Source organism: Mixophyes fleayi, chromosome 1, assembly GCF_038048845.1.
Source record: "Mixophyes fleayi isolate aMixFle1 chromosome 1, aMixFle1.hap1, whole genome shotgun sequence".
In the NCBI taxonomy this organism is placed as follows: domain Eukaryota; kingdom Metazoa; phylum Chordata; class Amphibia; order Anura; family Limnodynastidae; genus Mixophyes; species Mixophyes fleayi.
Window position 1 is genome coordinate 312556033 of NC_134402.1, and position 21223 is coordinate 312577255.

Consider the following 21223-nt stretch of genomic DNA (forward strand, 5'->3'; position numbering starts at 1 on the left):
AAATTACGTTTTGCCTTGTTTTCAGATCCGATTTTGGCGCGGAGAATCGAGCCATATTTTGTATCTATTTGGAACCCCTAATCCCGGATCTGTCGGATTTCTCCAAATCCGAATAGCTCATCTCTATTTTTGCAAAAAGTAATACATATAATGTAAATAGCAAAATTACTTTATATAATAAATATAAAATAAGCAATAATATATATTTAAAGATATTTTAGAAATGTTTTCTGAAAGTTCTCTAACACATCAGGATATTGTATTCAGTCCCTGTTGGAGTGTGTCACAGTGCTTCCATTGCACAGTAGTACACTGCTGAGTCTTCCACCTGTGTCATGTTTAAGTACAGAAAGGTGAACTTTTCATTGGTATCCAGAAACATAGTGAAGTATCCATGTGATTTGTAACCATTAGCGCTTAGCTTTTGAATGAGCTCAATTTTGTGGTCACTGAGCTGCCGGTACCATTGTAAGCTGTACTCTGTGCCTGTATATGAGCAGTTTATTTGCAAAGCTTCTCCTTCTGACACAGCAGCATACTTGGCCTGTTTTACTGAGTATTGTCCCAGAACTCCTGAAATAAAATATACATATGTTATATATATTAAACATAACTAAAGTTACCAAATCCATTGATAGACATGTCTGTAAATTTTCTTCTGGTTAGCCAATCTATGTATGTAGACTCTACATTTCTTACATGATATGCTATGTAACTAAGAATTTATTTAAGTAACTAAATTTGTTGGCTTTAAACAACTAGTTAGATTAGTAGCTGGCTAGGGAAACCACAAAAATGTTTTCTATTCAAAATGATGATATTTGTTGTACCTGTAATTAGTAAGATGAATAGAACAGTCGTCTTCATTCTAGATATTGTCACAACAAAATAATTGTGTAGTTGCTGCTTTTTAACTGGAGCAACTGTAAAGGGAGTGATACATCAAGGATGTGGTACAGCCTCCTCTGCAGTTTATATGTTGTGAGTGAGCTTATAGCAAGAAATATTGCTATGATCATTTGAATACAGCTTCCAGGGATATTTTATAGGACATTACGTGTGAACTTATTTCAGTCTGGTTTGATACTTCTTGCTTAGGGTAAAGATACAGCCTAATGCAGCAATGTCCATGTGTTAGCAAGCCTTGAAGTATGTTAGAGTATACCAGTTACCATTAATTAACATGTTGTGTTTAGTAGTTTGATCTCAACTTATGTGCAATTAACTGATCATCCTGTCCTCTTTAAGTCGATATTATTTGCTGCAGAATTAGTGGTGCTATGTAAATAGCTGATGATGATGATTAGGAGGAAGACGATTAGTAAAACACATAACTAAAAAATAACAAGACAGATCTTAATTTGGTATTACCTAAAAATTAATTCAAAAAATCATTAACAATAACACTAAAAATGTAAAAAATAATGACTCACAGTCCTAATTCATAATAACGTGTCCGAGTCATCCAAACCAGGTAAAATAAATTGATTCTAAATAAATAAATTAATCAATCTAAGAAGGCTGACAATCCAAAGTCAATATTTATTCCCAGAGGAGCTAGTGTTTGCATATTAACTGTCAGGCGCCGTCCCTGCTGTTCCTCTGCTAAGCGGGGACCGACGCCTGGTGAGTCCCGGCCAGGGCGCCCTGTTGCCTAGCAATGGGACGCCTCTTCTGCACGTAGTGTTCCTCTCCCCAGCCTCCATCAATCCCTAGCCCCCTTCCTCTATTCAAACCTGGCTCTGGCGCCATTAGGGTGCCAGAGTAGCAGGTTCCTGACTCCAGCATTTTCCCTGTGAAAATGCTGGAGGGGAAATTTGCAACACACAAAAGGAGAGAGTCCCTGGAGATTGGGATGGTGACACTGATGATTTGTGATGAGGTCGCTTACATGCCTGTGAACGGCATAATATGCAAAGCATGTGTGATGCTCTTGCGATCTGTGCCAGTGAACTACTGCTGCAGCAGCACCTGGTATGTAACCTGCTGAGAGTCCATAAGTACTGTCCAGGGGGTATATTTACTAAACTGCGAGTTTGAAAAAGTGGAGATGTTGCCTATAGCAACCAATCAGATTCAAGCTATCGTTTATTTAATGTATTCTACAAAATGACAGCTACAATCTGATTGGCTGCCATAGGCAGCTTCTCCACTTTTTCAAACTCGCAGTTTAGTAAATTTACACACAGGAGTGTGTTGAAAGGAGTTTGCAAATACCTCTGCAAAACGAGATTGGCACTTAAATGCATACATTTTGCAACCATTATGATTTCTCTGCTGGAGGAAGAGGAGTTAATAATGAAGTATAATTTAGAATATGCCACCCAAAACTGAAAAAAAATTAAATAACGAAAGTAATGGTAGCACGAAGTGTGAGACTTGTGAAATAAGAAAAAATAAAACACTGTATCCCTTTAAATAAAATAAATGGCTTACTCTCCATGCTCATGTGTAAAATTGAATAGCAAGATTTCAAATAAGAGCCAGTAATACATGTTTGCATTTTTCTGTCTGTAAAATGATTTAAATTGAGACAGTACCTCTTTATTTGGGATGGTCAGGCTCAGTTTTCAGAAACAGTAGCAAATCCAGGATACAGGAATAAGGTGGTAGAGCTGGTATGTGAACCAATACTCTGTCACTCTAGGGGTGCCAGAGGCTGCATATATATAATGGTGTGCCACGATTGGAGGAAGTGTAATTGGCAGTCAGGTACGCTGACCGCCAAAAGTTGAAGCAGGGAAGCGTCCCGTTGCTAGTCAATGTCTTCTGCACATGTGCGCAGCGAGCCCCAACAGGAACAAGGAAGCATCCTGTTGCCTAGCAACGGGACATGGCTATCGAGAGGAGACAGACAGCCGTCTCCTGCACTTAGTGTCAGTGCGGAGACGGCGCCTGGAAGTACCAAGCCGAGCTGGCTCGGTTCTTTCCTGCGTCCTCGGAACTGAAATCAAGGCATAACCTTATTGTTGCGTTGATGGATCTAGCAGGTTTTAGATTCCATAAGTACCTCCTTCTCTGGAGATCCGACGCGATTTCTCAGACAAACACAGGAGGGTTGTCAGTGTTCTTGTCAGTCTCTAGTGACATTGCTCAGTGCCATTACTCACACAGAAATAGGAGGGGTGGCAGTGTTTTTGTCAATCTCCAGTGACATTGCTCAGTGCCATTGCTCACACAGAAACAGAAGAAGTAGCAGTGTTCTCCTCACTCTCCAGTCTCCAGTGCCATTGCCCTGTGCCATTGCTCACACAGAAACAGAAGGGGTAGCAGTGTTCTTGTCACTCTCCAGTACCATTGCTCCCACAGAAACAGAAGACGTAGCAGTGTTCTTGTCACTCTCCAGTCTCCAATGCTATTGTACAGTGCCATTGCTCACACATAACCAAAAGGGATAGCAGTGTTCTTGTCACTCTCCAGTCTCCAGGGCCATTGTCCTGTGCCACTGCTCACACAGAATCAGAAAGGGTAGCTGTGTTCTTGTCACTCTCCAGTCTCAAGTGCCATTGCTCACACAGAAATAGAAGGGGTAGCAGTGTTCTTGTCATTCTCCAGTAGCATTGTTCTGTGCCATTGCTGACACAGAAACAGAAAGGGTAGCAGTGTTCTTGTCATTCTCCACTCTCCACTCTATAGTGCCATTGCTATGTTCCATTGCTCACACAGAAACAGAAGGGGTAGCAGTGTTCTTGTCACTCGCCAGTGTCCAGTGCCATTGCTCTGTGCCATTGCTCACACAGAAATAGAAGGGGTGCAGTGTTCTTTTCACTCTCCAGTCTCCAGTGCCATTGCTCACACAGAAACAGAAGGGTTAGCAGTGTACTTGTCACTCTCCAGTCTCCAGTGTGATTGCTCTGTTCCATTGCTCACACAGAAACAGAAGGGTAGAAGTGCTTTTTCCACTCTCTAGTTTCCAGTGCAATTGCTCAGTGCCATCGCTATGGATCATGATCAGTTGACAGAAGAACAGGAGCACCATCCAGCTGCTGGCACCAGTCATGATGGTACTAGTCCTTCTATGGCATCTACTAAAGCCTATGCCCAAGGGCTTAGTGGGTTTAAGTCAGGGAAACTGAAATTCAAAAAACAAGCTTTTATATTAGTAAAGAAAAAAAAACACCTCTCTAATAAAAGGAAAAGTTTACTGTAGAAAAACATAAAGTTGCCAACATTTCTTTCTACCCAAAATAACAACAAGCAGTACAGAATCAGCTAGCTCCCTTCTGTCAGTTATATCCCACTACTTGCAATCTACACTGTCATCATCCTCACCCTGATCAGTGTGTACATCATCCTCACACAATATTAATTCATCCCAGCTGGAATCCACCATTATAGAAGTCTCTGTACTTTGATGTAGTTGCTGGTAAAGGCCTTCCTCGTGGAATTTGTAGTTCATTTTTTGGTAAAGCTGTCATGATTTTTTTGGCAATTCTTTTACACCAGACCAGATGTCAAAATGTTGTGGTGATTCATCTCTTGGGAAAGCTAAGTTTTATCCTAGCAGCAATTGCCTGAGAAACTGAAGGAGGAGATGTTCATGTGTCATGTATCACTTGAGCTGTCAACTAGCTCAACAGGAGCTCATTGCATCTCTTGAGATCTGGGTCATTGGGAAGAAAGAGAAGACATAGATCTTAAACCTAGGATCAAGTACAGTTGACAAAATGTAGTGATCCGATTTCAAGATGTTGATCACTCTTGAATCCTGGCGAAGCAAATAAAGTACTTGATCTACAAATTCGACATACTTAACGGAATTGCTTTGTTTCATCTCCTCCTTCAATTTCTCGAGCTGCTTTTCCAAAAGTCTAATTAGGGGAATCACTTGACTCAAGCTAGTAGTGTCTGAACTCACTTCACAGGTGACTACTTAAAGTGGTTTCAGCACCTTGCACAACACAGAAAGTATTCTACACAGTGCTGGGCTAAAGTACATTCCCCCTCAAATTCTATTCTTCTTGCAGCTGCTGCAATCTTCTACATGCTGTTGCAGAATGCCGAAAAGGATCCTAAATATTTCAGGACACAGACAACATTACGTGCATGTCACTGCCATTTTTCAAAATCTCTGTATCACCAAGTTGTTTATGTGAGCAAAACAGGGAATGCGATGAAATTCCCTCTGCTGCAATGCTCTTACAATATTGGTGGCATTGTCAGAAATTACATATCTGGAAAAGAGTCCAAGTGGGATAAGCCATGTTACAATGACATCCCTTCATTTTTCACACAGGTTCTCAGCGGTATGCCTCTTAGTGGAGCCAGTGATACACAGAGTAGCCTGCCTCTGAAAGATCTGGCGTTGTTTGTTAGATGCTGCTGCTGTTCCTGCTGCTGAAGGCAATTCACCAACCCAGTGGGCTGTCATAGTCATATAATCTTTAGTTTGCCCAGTACTGCTTGCCCAAATATCTGTGGTTAAGTGTACAGAGGGTAGAATAGCATTTTGTAGCCCAATAATTGTGTTTTTTGTATCCTCCTGGTACAGGTGAGGAATTTCTTGTCTGGTAAAATAGTGTCAAGATGGAATTTGGTAACAGGGACACAAGACTTCAATTAACTGTCTAACTCCTGCTGCATTAATGGTGGATATTGGATGCAGATGTAATACTAGCATAGTCACCATGGCGCCTGTGATCCACTGTGTCACTGGGTGACAGCTGTCATACTTTCTTCCTCTTGCAAAGGGTTATTTAACAGTCAATTGTTGTTTTAAACTACTAGTAGTCTTCTTCTTGGTCTGCTTCTGGGATGAAAATACACCCCCAACAGCAGTGGGCCTAACGCTCAAGGATTCTTCTGAGGAATCCTGGATAGGGAAGAAGTCATCTAACCTTATCAACTTGGATGCAGGACTGACTCTAATCAAAAGTGAGGATATTGATGATGAAGGTGTTGGTGGTGTAGATTGCACGTGTTGGGATCTAGCTCAGAGAAGGGAGATAGCTGGACTGCTTGTTGTTATTTTTTAGCATAAGTTTCTGATTTTCCAAAAAGCTTGTCATAAAACTCGCTTCAAATAGCGTAACATGGATTCCTAGATGGCAGGGTCTCTACCTCTACTGACTGTGGCTTTAAAAAGCTACAAATGGCTAGACAACTGTTGTCAGTATTTGGGTAAAAACACATAAGAGATGGATGGCTTAGTTTAACAAATATGATTAAGTAATTTGACATATACCAGCCATGGGATCCCATTGAAACATCTTCATCTGGGGATGTGAAGACGTAATGTAAACTAACTTTAACAACAAGGTGTTTTCCTTGATGCCAAATTCTCAACTAGGAATCACGACAAATAATGTGTTGTTGTCAGCCTGTGGATTGGTGAGCGGGAAGACAGTTGCCCAACCAGAATATTTGTTTTACTTTATTTGAAAATGTCTCAGCTTCTGGCATATCCATCAACACAATATATAATTTCATCTCTGGTTTCACAGCTCATAGCACTGTGTGGAATACATGTGACATTATGTTGCCTGTATAAGGGGACATTCATGCACCATTTTTAAGGCTTGGTCAATCTGGCACACAATATTGGATGTAACTTGACATGTGTGCAGAAAAATGTTATTCCAGTTATAAGAGTTTATCCCTGAGAAGCTAGAAGCATGCTTTCATAGGCCCAACAGTCAGACAGGGAGCAGTGCATTTTATATGGAAATACAATATTTTAACAAAAAAAGCCTCCCAACCAATTAAAACTTGGAACTTTAAAAGCCCTTTTCTCTACATACTTGGTTGTAGGTCTCAAAATAAGTACATTTAAAACTTTTTTATTTTGTACTTCAATAATATAACAAAATGATAACTAGAAGATCTCTTTGACTTTCAGACACATTTCCATGACATCTCTTCATAAATATTTATTTATTAACATTTATTTATATAGCACCAACATGCTCTGCATCCCTATACAATTGAAAACAAACACAGTAATAAAACAAGATTTGGTATTAACAGACAGACATAGAGGTAGTATGGTCCTGCTAGCAGGCTAATAAATTATAGGATAAGGTGAAGATCAGTGTATTGAAGTTGTTAATGTCATACTTGCCAACTTTTAGGAACTACCCTCCGGGAGATCCTGGTGTCAAATGCAGGGGGGGTCCTGGCTGTGAGTAACATATCATTAGGCTCCACCCTTGCTGCTCAAATGCCGCAAATCATACAGCCAGGAGAGGGGCTAGGATGACACAATCCGCTGTGAATTACATCATTAAGTCCCATCCCTCCCTCTTCACAAGGGAAGTGGGGTAGATGTGGGAGGTAACACTGCTCTCCCGGGAGTCTGGGAGAACTCCTACAAATTTGGGAGTCTACCGGACATTCTGGAACAGTAGGCGACTATGGTTAATGTATGCCACTAATAATATTTTTTTACCCTGCTGAATGTTTTACTTTAACTTTCTGTGCTACTTTTACATGGCTAAACACCCACTCTGAGAATTCCACAAAGGGGGTGCAGCCGAAAACAATCATGCCACAGGCAGAAGATAATGAGTGTGGATGAGATCTTGCACAGGGGTAGAGTTGGGAGATATTTTGAGATAAATGAAGAGATATTGGTGCCGCTTTGTTTATGGCCTTGTATGTTAATTGCACATATAGAAGAATATTTTGCAAGGAAAGTTTATGTTGCTACTGCATTCCAAATAGCATGTAGGAGTGAAAGTCTCGTTAGGGGAAGACCAGCAAGGAGGGAATTACAAAAGTCAATGTGAGAGATAATGAATTAAAGTTTTTGCAGTGTCCCGTTTGAGAAACGTGCATGTGAATGTGAATCTGTCTCTCAAAAAGCAAGAGACCGCAAGAGTAAGATAAATGCAGCTCAAAAAACATGTGCAAGTTGTGCTAATGTGCAGTGGCCACATTTTTACACATTATAAATATTTATACAGCACAAAAGTGCTCATGTACTATAACATGGCATAAGAATGATTGAATCACTGGCATTATAATGAACACTGAACTGACACTGACCATTACTTGGTGTATTTTTATTGCAGCAATCGTCAATCCAGCATCACTGTGAAACCAGAGTGTACCTCTCCATAGGGTCACTAAGGTTAGATGGACATTCTGTGAAGTGTGCACACCGCTTAGTAAATTTGTCACAGTACTTATCTGCAGTAGTTTCTGCAGTTATACATGGACATGTATAAATCATAATACACTTTGATTTTCAACAAATAACATTTTTGCAGTCTCATTCTAGCTTTTGCTTCCTAACTACTACTAACTAGATTTATCACAATAGTTCATCTTAATTATCTCAAATTAAACATTACCTAATGAGTGAAAAAAGGGTTTGATTGAACAATTAAGGCAACATATACTAGAGAGTGTTACATTCATAAAATAGTTGATTCATTTACCTGCAAGGCCAAAGGGAGAAGACTATCATAACTAACATAAGAACCTAACATTATGAGAATACAATGAATGGCGCAGTGAAAGAAGGCTATCACTGGTCATGGATACTACATGCCTAGAATCCTCTCCAGCCTCCTACCTAGGGGTAAATGTATTAATCTCCGGATTCTTGAACTCCCGCGAGTTCGGCGTTCAAGAATCCGGAGATTAATACATTTACCCCCTAGTATCTACTTATTAGCAAATAGAACAAGGATTGTGATCTGGAGTAGGAGAGCAGGGGCGAACAGAGGATTGTCGGGGGGGGTTTCCCCCCGACCCCAAAAAAAACACCCCCCGCGAGAGCTGCTGCGCATGCGCAGCAGCTCCGTTTCTTCAGCGCTGTCCTATACAGCAGCCGCGGCGCTGTCAAAGAAGCGTCCGCGGCGGTGCTGTATACACTACAGCACCGCCGCGGACGCTTCTTTGACAGCGCCGCGGCTGCTGTATAGGACAGTGCAGCTATAGCGGCCCCTTAGTTATCGCAGGGGGGGGTTTCTGGAGACTCAGAAACCCCCCTGCGTGTGCCACTGGAGAGTATGTATTGTTAATGAAATTATTCTTCTGTACTGTGTGAAACCAAAATAAAATGCATATGAAGAAAATAGTTAACACATTACTTTATGCATTGTATTTTGCATTAGAGAAGTGTCAGTTGCTCATTGAGGTGATTTCTTTACTATAATGCAGAGTACAAACACAATTTTTCACGACAGGTCACTACACCACAGAACAATGATCCTGCATGGGACCACTTCAAAACATAGATTGGGGACATGTACATGTCTATGCATAAAGTGAAGAAATTGTCACATATGCACAAAAAATGGATGCTGTACACCCACAGATTTCCAAGACATAAATAATCACCAGATATTATATAGCATTTAGCCAATTGCGATTTATTATGGATTGCTGGCAGAAACGTCTAAGGGCTAAAGATATACCCTAGTGGGTCTTCTGCGATATGGAACCACATGAAACACTTCAATTAGGTTGCCATGATCCCATCAGCCATCAGGAGTTCTAAAGCAAATCTGTAGAGGTGAGCAGTTAATCTAGAATAGTGGGAGTCCAATTAAGAGTTGTTTAAATGGTTGTTAGCAGAGCAGAATCTATGTGGCAACATTCATGAGATCCGTATAGCTTATAACTTCATTAATGTGTATACAGTATGTATGTTAACTACCCCCTCCCCAAACCCCTAACTAGCATTTGTGATAGACAGCCTGGGCTAGTGTGCGCTTTAACAAGAAGATCACAAACATGAGGGCCTTCCTGCTAGAGTGAAAGCCAGTCCCAGGCTAGTCAGTGCATGACACTGCTGTTATTTTACATTCTTTTAATTACACGGGCATGGCCAGCCCTCCTATCGGTCAATGCATTTAAAGCCATGACTGTCATGGACTCAAGATTGACAGCATTGTACCCTACAAAACAGCAGTGGTGCATATTCTACCCAGATATTGATCTCATATTCATCTCTGTCTTGGGAATCAGGTGGGGTCCTTTTTGGAATTGTAGCATAGTTAAATTAGGATGCATTTGTAGAAAACAACACCTTCTCTCCTTATATCCAACAAGCCAGACAATGACACTGTTTAGATCTTACAAGCTAACACAGACTTGATGGCATTCACAGAGACAAAGCTGATGCAAATGGAGTATGGACACCATAGTATATGAATAAATCTCTTTATTAAAAAGTCAAAGAATACTGCATTGATTCAAAGGGATAATCACCATTTTTATTACTCAACCAGTTTAAACATTTTGCTTCACTGATCATTTCTTGTCTGAATTACTGCAGCCTTCTCCTTACTTTCCTCCCCCTGCTCTCATCTCACTCCTCTTTGATCCATACTTAATGCTGAATCTAGACTTAACTTCCTCTCTCGCTGCTTTACATCTGCCTCCCCTTTCTGCCAAACCTTACACTGACTCCCCTTCCCTTACAGATTTCTCTTCAAACTCCTCACTCTTACTTACATGGCCCTCTCCAACGCCATTGGTCCGTACATCTCCAACTTCATCTCCATACATACTTGCTCCTTCCCTCTCTGGACGGTCAATGATTATCTCCTTTCCTCACCTCTGGTAACTACATCCCACTCCCTTATCTAAGATTTCTCCCATGCTGCCTCCTCAGAGGTTTTAGGGGTCTTATCAGTTGACATGTATACATATGTTTTTACCTTTAATCAAGTTGTCTTACATGTGAAATATATAAAAGTCCCATACCTTGACAGAACTTGAAATATTTCATATTATTTTAACATTAGCTGTCCAGCTAAGTGCAAACTCTTTTTCTATGTGATCAGCCTTGCAGGATAGGAAAGAATTGCTGCTTCCTGTAGGAAAATATATAATCCTACGATCATCATCATCATCATTTACTTATTTATATAGCAACACTAATTCCGCAGCGCTGTACAGAGAACTCACTCACATCAGTCCCTGCTCCATTTGAGCTTACAGTCTAAATTCCCTTACATACACATACACAAATAGACTAGGGTCAATTTGATAGCAGCCAATTAACCTACTAGTGTGTTTTGGAGTGTGGGAGGAAAGCTGAGCACCTGGAGGAAACCCACACATACACTGGGTCCGATCAAAACTTTATCTTAAATTTGTACAATTCTATGTTTAGTTATCCCCTAATGGGTGGCTTTTCGAGGTTGAGTACATTTTCTGTCCTGACCGTCTACTTAAAAATGATGGGACGCCTATTGGTGTATGTAACTATAAATAACATGTGATGCTCTAATTATATTGAGTGCGCTTCCTATCTGTCCCTTTATTTTACAGACTTTAACAAAATATTTTTAACATGGAAATATATATTACATTAATGTCATTTTATGCCATTTCATATGGATATTTAAAAAGCCTTGTGTCTGTGAACTACATAAGTTACAGCAGTTTCTGAACGGTGGTTGTACCAGGTGTGACCACTGTGTCTCTCAGTGCACAGTAGTATAGAGCAGTATCTTCAGGCACTGCATGACTCTTCTTCAGGTGCGTGGTTCTCTCATCAGGATTTGTTGACATTATAAATGTTCCGGCATCTCTTGTGCCCTCATATCCACTTGCAAGAAATTCAATCCTTCCATCTTCAGTTCTTTTGTACCAGTACATGGCTTCCTTACTGGTAATATTCTGGAAGCATGACATAATGACTTGTTCTCCTTCATCTACTCTAAACTGATGATTCTGAAACACTTTACATTGGGATGTATCGAACACTAAAGGAAGAATGAAAAATTGCTCACTTCCAAATTAATGACAGTGCCCATAGAATAAAGATACTGGACAAAAAATATTTTAAATGATATGATATGAAATACTAGCAATGCTAGGTAATGAATGCCAAATGATAAGGCATGTATAATTTTTAGAACACAGTGTAGATTAGTCTACAGAATATAATACTATTGCTGTTGCTGTTGCTCTTATTTTTCATTCAAATAAATACTTTAAATAAATATCAATCAAACAAGTTAAAATAAAATGTTCTGACATACCTATGAGGAAAGGAATAAAACTGAGATAATTCATTGCAGATGTGGAGTTCTCTTCAGGCTGTTTTGCTCTAACTATTGTCTGTATGACAAGGAGAAAAAGAGTTCACTAATGTATGTTTCCTGTCACTGTGAGCTCCTCTTATGCTGTAACTGTCATCTTTCTATAGCAAACAACCCTGCAATTAATGTAATGAGACTGTCATGATCAATGAATGCTTTCATTAATAGGATACCACCGCCCATCAGAAAGCATTAATTAATAATAATTCAAATTATTTAATTAAAATTTTCAATCATTGTTACCTCCAATCTTTGAGTAGAAAAACAGCCTGCGCTCTTTTCAGAGATTTTGGAGCATAAGTGTAGAGTTGTTCCTGGAGATGGTGCCCGAGAAGAGGGCGAAGATGCCCGGTGTCGCTGTGCCCCTGGCGGGGCTGAAGACTTCTCTGATGGCGGTGCCCAGCCAGAGGGTGAAGAAAGAAGAAAGAACTTACTTACCGGTCCAACGATCCAGCGGCGGTGAGTATGTCTCTCTTCCCTCCAGGTCCTGTCAGCGGAGGAAAGATGAGCCAATCAGGGCTCACCTTGCACCGCTAGCCAATCAGCGGCCGGATACGCGAGCCAATCGCAGCTCGCGCCCGGCCATTTGAAAGACTGGCACCACGGCGAGTTTATAAACCGCCGGCCGGCGCCATCTTAATAGAACTTAGTCGGCGGCGGAGGGAGAAGGACGTCGTGGGAAGTCTGGAGCGGCGGATCAAGAACAGAAGAGAGCTACAAGCAACAAGACGCCGGCAGTGGCAGGGAGCCCTTGTAAGGGCTAGGAGCGACCCTGCCACTGATAATCACTCACTGCGGATAGGTCGGCGGGGAGCCCTTGTAAGGGCTGAGAGCCCCCCCGCCTCCGGAGCAGCAGCAGACCCAGCGCCAAACAGGAGAAGAGGCGCCGTCGGCTGGAGGGACTGGAAGACCTGGAAAAGAAGACGAAAACGGCGTGGCAAGCTGAGTTTCCTGTGCGGAGCAGGTAAGTAGCCTCAGCATTAGGTCGGGCACTAGGCCCGTGGCCACGGTCGGACACAAGGCCCGTGGGGACATTGAATTAGGGAACTGGGCAATAGGCCCTTGTTGAGTAGTGGGCCAGTAGGCCATAATAGTGGTCAAAGGGCACAAGGCCCTGTTAGTTAGGCAGGGGGGCTCAGAGCCCCAGGTGTAAAAAGGCACAAGGCCCTTAGTTAGGTAGTGGCCTAGAGGCCATAGGAAGGCCACAGGGCCTGGTTAGGAGGCTGAGAGCCCATAGGCTGTAGAGGGCATAAGGCCCTATTAACTAGGAAGTTAGGAAGGCCACAAGGCCTAAATAGGCAGGGGCTAGTGCCCCTAGGTAGCAGGGCACAAGGTCCTAGTTAGTGGGCTCAGAGCCCTGAGTTAGAGAGGGGGCTATGGCCCATAGACAGAGCACAAGGCTCTGTATGTAGCTGGGCAGAGGCCCATGGTGTGTAGGGCATAAGGCCCTGGTGGTGTGACAGAGGCGTGAGAGCCTTGTGAGTGTAGGCGCGGTCCTGTGTGAGGTGAGCACACTAAAGTTAGGAGATACAGTAGAGCAGAGGCTCCTGTTGGTGCTGTAGCAACCTGCTGGTTGGCTAGCAGCTGTGTGCTCTGGTGAGTAGCGTACAAAGTACTGTATTACTGTATTTATTCAGTCTGCGTGGCGAGTATTGTCTGTATTACTGTATTTTTGGGTGTGCTACATAATTGTTTCCAGGTGAAAGACGTCAGGCCCCCATTAAAAGTAGGCTCTTGTTTCCTGTGTTGTTCTGTACTAACCCGTACTGTGGGGACAAGTGTAGTTACCAGCTTACACATAGTCAGGGAAGAACACACATAGTTTTCCCGTCCCTTAGGTTCCTGGGGTCATGCTGGTATCCAGAGGAGGTTGACTGAGTGAGTCAGTGGCAGTGAAGCACAGCTCAACGCAGTTCCAGGGGCGGCCCGTGGTTCTGGTTGAGAGTCCCCAAGCCCGAGTTCTGTGCAGGTTATCTTGTGGTTTCGGGTGTAAGGACACGTGTTCGATACCCGGGTACAGGCAGTCTGGCGGTTCAGTTTCAGTCGGCCCCCAGTTTGGTGGGCTGCTCCATTGAGCCTCAGCCGGGCCTGGTGCAGCCGGTCCTTAGGGTCTGTGGGTGACCCCATAGTAAGGAGACAGTCTCCTTGGTTAGACATGGGTGAGGGGGTTAGGAACAGCCCTCCGGTAAAGTCCGTGAACACCGGCTGGTGTTCCCCGTACTGCTTAGTGAGTAGTTCCGTTAGTGCACCACACCTAGTTAGTTATAGTTGTTTGACTTTGTTGCGTTGCCGACCCTTAGAGCGTTGTTAGGGTCGCTGTTGTAGTTAGTTTAGCGTTGTGGGTGCACATCTTAGTCTCACTGAGAGTGCAGAGGGAGGCTGTGTGTTCCTTGTCATCCGCAGGTGTCGGGGAGGTGCAGGAGAGCAGGACCGGAAGCGGGAGTGTCCCGGTGAGTATCACGCTCGATTCCCCCTTTCGGTTGGGCCCTCACCCAGTGGTGTGCGAGGTACTTGAGGCTGGACCGTTCCTTGTCTCAAATGCCTGTAGTCCCCCGTGCCTTGGTGAGAGCAAAGTGAGGAGGCGGCAAGTGAGCTTGGACTGAGAGTGTCCTTGTTCATTGCCGTGTTCTCGGACAGCCCTTTCCTGGTAGGCACGGCCGTAATCTCTGTCTCTTTCTTAGAGGGACGTGGTTGGAGGTGACAAGGGTTATGGCTGCTGATCTGCTGGGATCGAGTCGCAGCTGGGACATTGGAAGCGGACTGGAGGTGACCATCGTTTACAAAGTAAGTTCTTCTGTGTTGCGTCTGTCCTGTTCCCCGCAGGCGCTTACATAAGCTATTGGATTGTAATGAATTATATTGTCATGCATGACAATGCTATACTTCCACTTAGTGCTTATATTTTATGTGAGATCCCCGAAAATTTACAACAACACCGAATGTGTTCACCAATGGCTATGCACTCTTAAAAAAATCTGTTTTTATTTTTTATTTTATTTTTAAAAAACACAATCAAAATAATATCTTTAGTTAATATGAAACATTCGAAATTCACCATTCACGCTTGAGGTTCATGTTTGAAGTTTTCTGTTTCCAATAAAAAAAACAACAGGTTATTGAAATTTAATTTGAACATGTTTGAGCCTGTTTACACATGTAAACATTTTAGAAGATATTTATTGAGCCGGTTCCACAATCGAATCGAAACCAATTCAAGCATCTCTAGATTTTTTATTAATTACTGCTTGGTGTATATGTTTTTTTCAAATTGAGAGATAGCTTACTTAATTGGAGTTCATAAAAATGTGTTGTGATCTACTAAACAGTATTCCCCCACTTAAAGAAGAACTCCATTTCAAACTATTATTGTAGCAATAGTGCTCCTTCCCAAATGATATAACTGTGGGATTCTCATGGTCAGGATCCCAGAGTAAAGCTGGGTACACACTACACAGTTTTCAACAAATAATCGGCTAAATCAGCCGACATACGACCGCTCGTTCAAAAGTCGGGTCAGTGTGTGCAGTGACACGATGGTCGAAAGTCTGCCCAAATGGACGATTGGCGCCTCATTTGGTTGGTCGTACCGTTTAATATTTTCGGTCCAATCTTGTTTCCGCTGTGCAGTGTGTATAAACTTCCAACCGATCCACAACAGTGAGTAATTACAGTCATTGCTCACGACAACATGGCTGTAAAAAGTCGCTAACGTGAGGTCCGCTCTTCCCTTTCTCGTCCTAAACAAGGCTAGTGTGTATGCAGTCCATGGACCGAGCGATCGGAACATCGATCGCATGTAAAATCGCTCGGCATAAAAAGTTGGTCGAAATTTCTGTAGTGTGTACCCAGCTTAACACATGCCCGCTGTCACTGGTTTAGCCTCATGTAGGGTTTAAATGGATCATGATAGTGAGGGGATATTGGAACTATCTTTATTACATGTGGCACTATTGTCTGTTTGATCTTTTTTATATATTGGCAAAGTGTGCCCGGAAATGTGCTTCTTCAGAAGATTCCAAACGCATCTTATTAAAGGTATAGGATGAGACCAATTCTCTACAGCATTGAACCAGCGCACAATTCAATTGTTTTTGAGAGTGAAAATGGCTCTGAAATCTTCCACACAGCATTAAACACCTTCAAAATGCACCCTCTCCATCCCTTTATCTGATTTCAATAATCTAATTTTGCCAAAATTAGCTCTAATTCTTGTACTCTTCCGCACAACTAAGTGACCCAGTAAGCTTTGTCTGTACTTAGCAAGGAACATGCTTGCTCTGCAAACTCCTCTCTAATGGCAAATGCTGCATCTTGCTCCACAAAACCATGTGCTTTGGGGAAAATCTTGTTGCAACCTGCTCAATTTGATGAATGCATAGATATGACCTCCAAATTGTTAAGCTATTGATTCAAATCAATATGAGTGAATCAGAAAATATTAAATTTATTATATAATAATTAAAACAGAATATCAATTTTGAAAATAATTTTATATAAATATTTAAATGACACAAATGACATATATTTCTGATAAGAGGCAGCTAATGCATAAATGCATATCGTGCATAGCTTGTACCAACTTTTAATATACACCATTAATGTCAGTCTAGGAAGTTTCACCATTTTTATTTTTAAATCATGCTTTTTTTACTGAAAGTTTTGTGATACAAGTATAACACAAAAAGAACACAAACCCAGAACCTAACTAGCTAAATAATACCATAGCAATTACAAAAGCGCAACCATGAACTGTAATGTCATGGGTACATATTTTGTGTCATCCTGGTCCCATTAGAATTTCATGTGTTTCAATGATAAAGAACATTGCATAATACAGATGTGCTGTGCAGGACAGTACAGATCTCCCCAATGGGAAGAAAGGAACGAGAGAGTTGTGGAAGGTGGAATCCACCCCTTATCATCTTTGTTTTGATGAGGATGTATTGCAAACCGGGACTTGTACCAGTGAGACCAGAATTTGAGATATTTAAACAAAATGTTTTCTTAGATCTAAATAATGTGCCAAGTCTTGACCCCAGCAACACTAGGGGCTAGATTTACTAAATGGCGGGTTTGAAAAAGTGGAGATGTTGCAAATAGCAACCAATCAGATTCTAGGTTTCATTTTGTAGAATGCACTAAATAAATGAAAGCTAGAATCTGGTTGGTTGCTATAGGCAACATCTCCACTTTTTCAAACCCGCAGTTTAGTAAATATACCCCTAGGTGCCTATTAATAATTTGACAGACCTTGCTTGATAAGTAAATTGGGGTGTGTTGTAATGGGTATTTGTGCTGTATGACCAATTTAATCATGTTAATTGTCCCAGTCACCATGAGGGGAAGTTTTCTCCATGAGTTGCATTTATTTTTAAGATGCTCAGTCACCAGATCTATACTGGGTTTAAAATAATCATGGGCAGCAATAGTTAACCAAATAACAATAAGTAGCATGTGTTAATACCATTCTGGACAGTCCAACCTAGTGGTTTGGTTTGGTCTAATATATTCTGAGGCCTGAAAAAATCAAACGTGTCCACTATCCCAAGAGGGTTAGGCACAGAAGGCCCGATTCATGTCAGACACAACCTGCGTTGGAATTGCAATAAAAAATGAATTAATGATCTCAATATACATTTCTATTTGAATCTGGCTAAAAGTATGCTCTGCCTAAATGTTATTTTCTGAATGTAGTCAGACAGAATAGAGTGCAGGATACACGCATGCAAAAAACTCATTGTCATAACTCATGTAACTCTTAATAATATAATCATGAATAAGAATATTTGCTAAAATTTTTTTCCTGGGAGCATGGTTTGTGAGCTGAACATGGTAGACGCGTTCTAGGGAAGCTCTCACCTCCTCTTCCCCAACTGGTTTGTCCTCTACACCTCGAGTCCCCTGAGGTTCTGAGGTCAAAGAAGCCATCTTTCCCAATGAGATCCTGGACGCAGAGATGCTAGAACGCCTGAGGTGCTCTCCATCTTCAGCCTTGTGGGCCTGAGCAGGGCCTGACATCCGTTGCCGTTACTCCTTAAAACTACTGCCAGCAGCCCTTCTAACCTACCTGGCCTCAGCTACAGCTGCTGGAGCGGGCTCCAGGTGCCCTGCTGGTCGTATGCTAAAGATCTGTCCGACCACTGCTGTTATTGATAGACAGCAGGCAGGCCCTGGCTACTCTGACTCTGTCAAGTGTTTTCCTCAGCTCCTGCTGCCTGCCTGCTGGACTATGGACTGGATTCTGTCCACCTTGGATGGTGGGGGACTCGCTTCTCGACCAACCATGTGGCCTTCCTTTGCTTGCGGTCTGACTCCACTGGCCGGCCGGACACCTGATACCATCTCTATGTCTCCCCTGGTGGACTCTGACACTACTACTCCCGCTGCAGCCGGAGTGTGTGGGCTATCACTTGTATGCTGGCTGTGCAGTGTTCAAGGTTATCCCTAGTGCAGGATACTGTAACCACTGTTGGCCTGGCATGCCTGCTCTGCCTGCAGGACCAAGATTCACCCACCACCTGAGCTCCAGTAAGTGGTCTACTTCCTCCCAACCACTGCGCACCAGCCACTCATGATTACAGCCATGCTGCATTACTCCTACCTGTAGACAGGCTTATATCTATTCTGGCGTTTCTGGGTTGCTGTTTACCAACAGGACTTTTCCTCTGGCTCATTTGTGCTGTGGTTGTTTGGCCGCAATCTTTGGTCCATTTCTCACAGTGAGTATTAGCTTCCTGCTGGCATTTCAATCTGACTACACAATTCAATTGAGCCAACTTGCTTGTTGTCTGCATTTCCAACTGCCATTCTGCTGCCATCTAGGGACTGTTTGGTGGTAATATACCTGTTGAACATTACTACAAATAAAAAGGCAACACAATATAAACCCTAATATAACTACACAGGGGAAAATTGGAAAAACTTCAGGCACAACAAATAATTGAAGACACAAATCAAAACAAAGAAAAGAGGAAACAACAAAAACAAAAATAGCAAATAACGAAACCAAATACTACCCTGATAACCAGAACTCAACATACCAAACCAAGAAACGATACATAAAACATGAATACACCTAGTGACCACTTCCTCATGAGACTATTGTGAGCTGAGGCCTCCTCCCATGCTGCACTCCCACTGATCCCTCACCAGTCAGACGATATCCTGTACCCTTAGCCCTCCAATCTGCTTTCTACCCAGCAGCTCTATCTCTGGACTACCATGCCCCCAAGAAACAAAAACCCATTATCTTGGCCCCCCAATTCGGTTCCAGCCAAGGGCTAAATTTAAGGAGGGTCCCCCCTTGCTTCAAAAGATCACCCCCAGCTTGCTCGAGCTCTAGAGCTGGCCACTACCTCACTGTCCATTCATCTCCCTGACATTGGCTCTGATATGGAAATGAACGCTCTGCCGAGAGCCTGCACTTTACATCAGATGTTAACCGCTCTGCGATCTGACCTATATAATGAACTGAGAGCAGATCGTACAGACCTTCTTGGAGATTGTACCGACCCACAACACTCTCCTTTCTTCCCACAACCTCCTCCCAAACTAAGTCACCTTCCTAAAGGATAAAGTGGTGGACTTGTAGGACCGCTCTAGTAGAAACAATATTAAAATCAGGGGCATATCGGAATCACTGGCTACCGATGACTTACAGGACTATGTTATGTATTTGTTCTGAAAATTGTTACCCTCCCTGGACCTTCTCACTGAACGCATGCACCATCTGCCATGACCACGCTCCATCCCAGGGAACAGGGAACAGCCCCAGGGACACTCTTCTCTGGGTCCACTTTTTCTATAGGCTTCTTCGAGAGGCTTGAGACCCAGAAACATTGGCTACCCTGTGGGATCTTCAATTTTTCCAGGACCTCTTCCTCACCACCATCAACAAACGGCAAGCCCTTCAATCGATACCACAACCTTACAGGCGAACGATATTCTCTAACGGTGAGGCTTTTGGATCAAACTGTTGGTCTGCTATGAGGATTCCACTAACATTATTTTATTGCTCGAACCAAGATTTAAACTCTTAGAGGAGTGGCAGCTACCCCAGTCTTCTGGATCTGTCACGCACAAGCCTGCACTTCATTTGAAAAGGACATGTGTTCGTAAGGACTGTACTATCATTCTTCTAAGAGCCTTCCTCCCGTTTTTGACTCTGAATGGTTGAGTACAGTGTTGCTTTTGTGCTTCTGTTTATGACTTGATACACCAGTCCTGAATGGCTCGCCAGCCTTGTCGCAATCTGCCTAAGCGATAACTTTCCATTGAGTGGCTTTGACGTGCCTTGCCCACCCATAAGGGGGTGAGCAAGGGGATCAGCAAACCATTAGCACATTGATGCATTTTATCACCTTAAAAGTTACCACATTTTCTAAGCTGTTTTAATGTTCTACTGTTATTATGTTGTGCCACCCCCCACATGCTACCTATTTTGCCACACTCTTTCCTCTGTGGCAAATGCTCTGACCCCAATATTCGGTTCAGTTCTTTGCTCCCATTTCTAGTTTCTCTGCCGCCCCCTTCCCTGGCCTCCCGCCCCTCTCTTTGGTTACTCACACACTAAGCTTCAATTGTATATCGTCAGGGATACCGATCTGACCTCTCCCGTTCCTTAGCCAATGGTCAGGTTTTCCTCCTTGAATGTGAACGATCTTAACCCTCCTCATCAATGTAGGCTGGGGACGTAGACCTCTGACCCTAATTCAGGCCCTTCTCTTGCGTTCTGCAACTGTTAAAAGAGCATGACCTATATGAAATTTGGAAGGTCCGCTCCTCGGGGTGCACAGAAATACACATACCACTCTAAGATTCCTAATACCTACTCCAGGATTGATATAATCCTGTCAGACAAGTGGACTCTACAGCATACCAGCTCCATCAACATTCTCCTTATCACCTGGTCTGATCATGTTCCACTGGAATGGTCCTTGAACTTGCATCTCCCCAGGGTCCCCCCTTTCCTCCCTGGAACCCAGGGTTGCCCTCTCAGAAGCTCTGTCAGTATACACTCAAACCAATAGCCTGGAGGACACCTCAGTTTCCATACATTGGTGCACTCTGTGGCTGCTACTAAGGCAAAGCCATTCAGATAAGCTGCAAACTGAAGAAACAATATCTCTTCCACCAACAAGAACTCGAATCCCAACTAGCGCAATTGGAACTGCAAAACCAGAGGAGAGATATGCAAACACTCTCTTCGTGTGCCACAT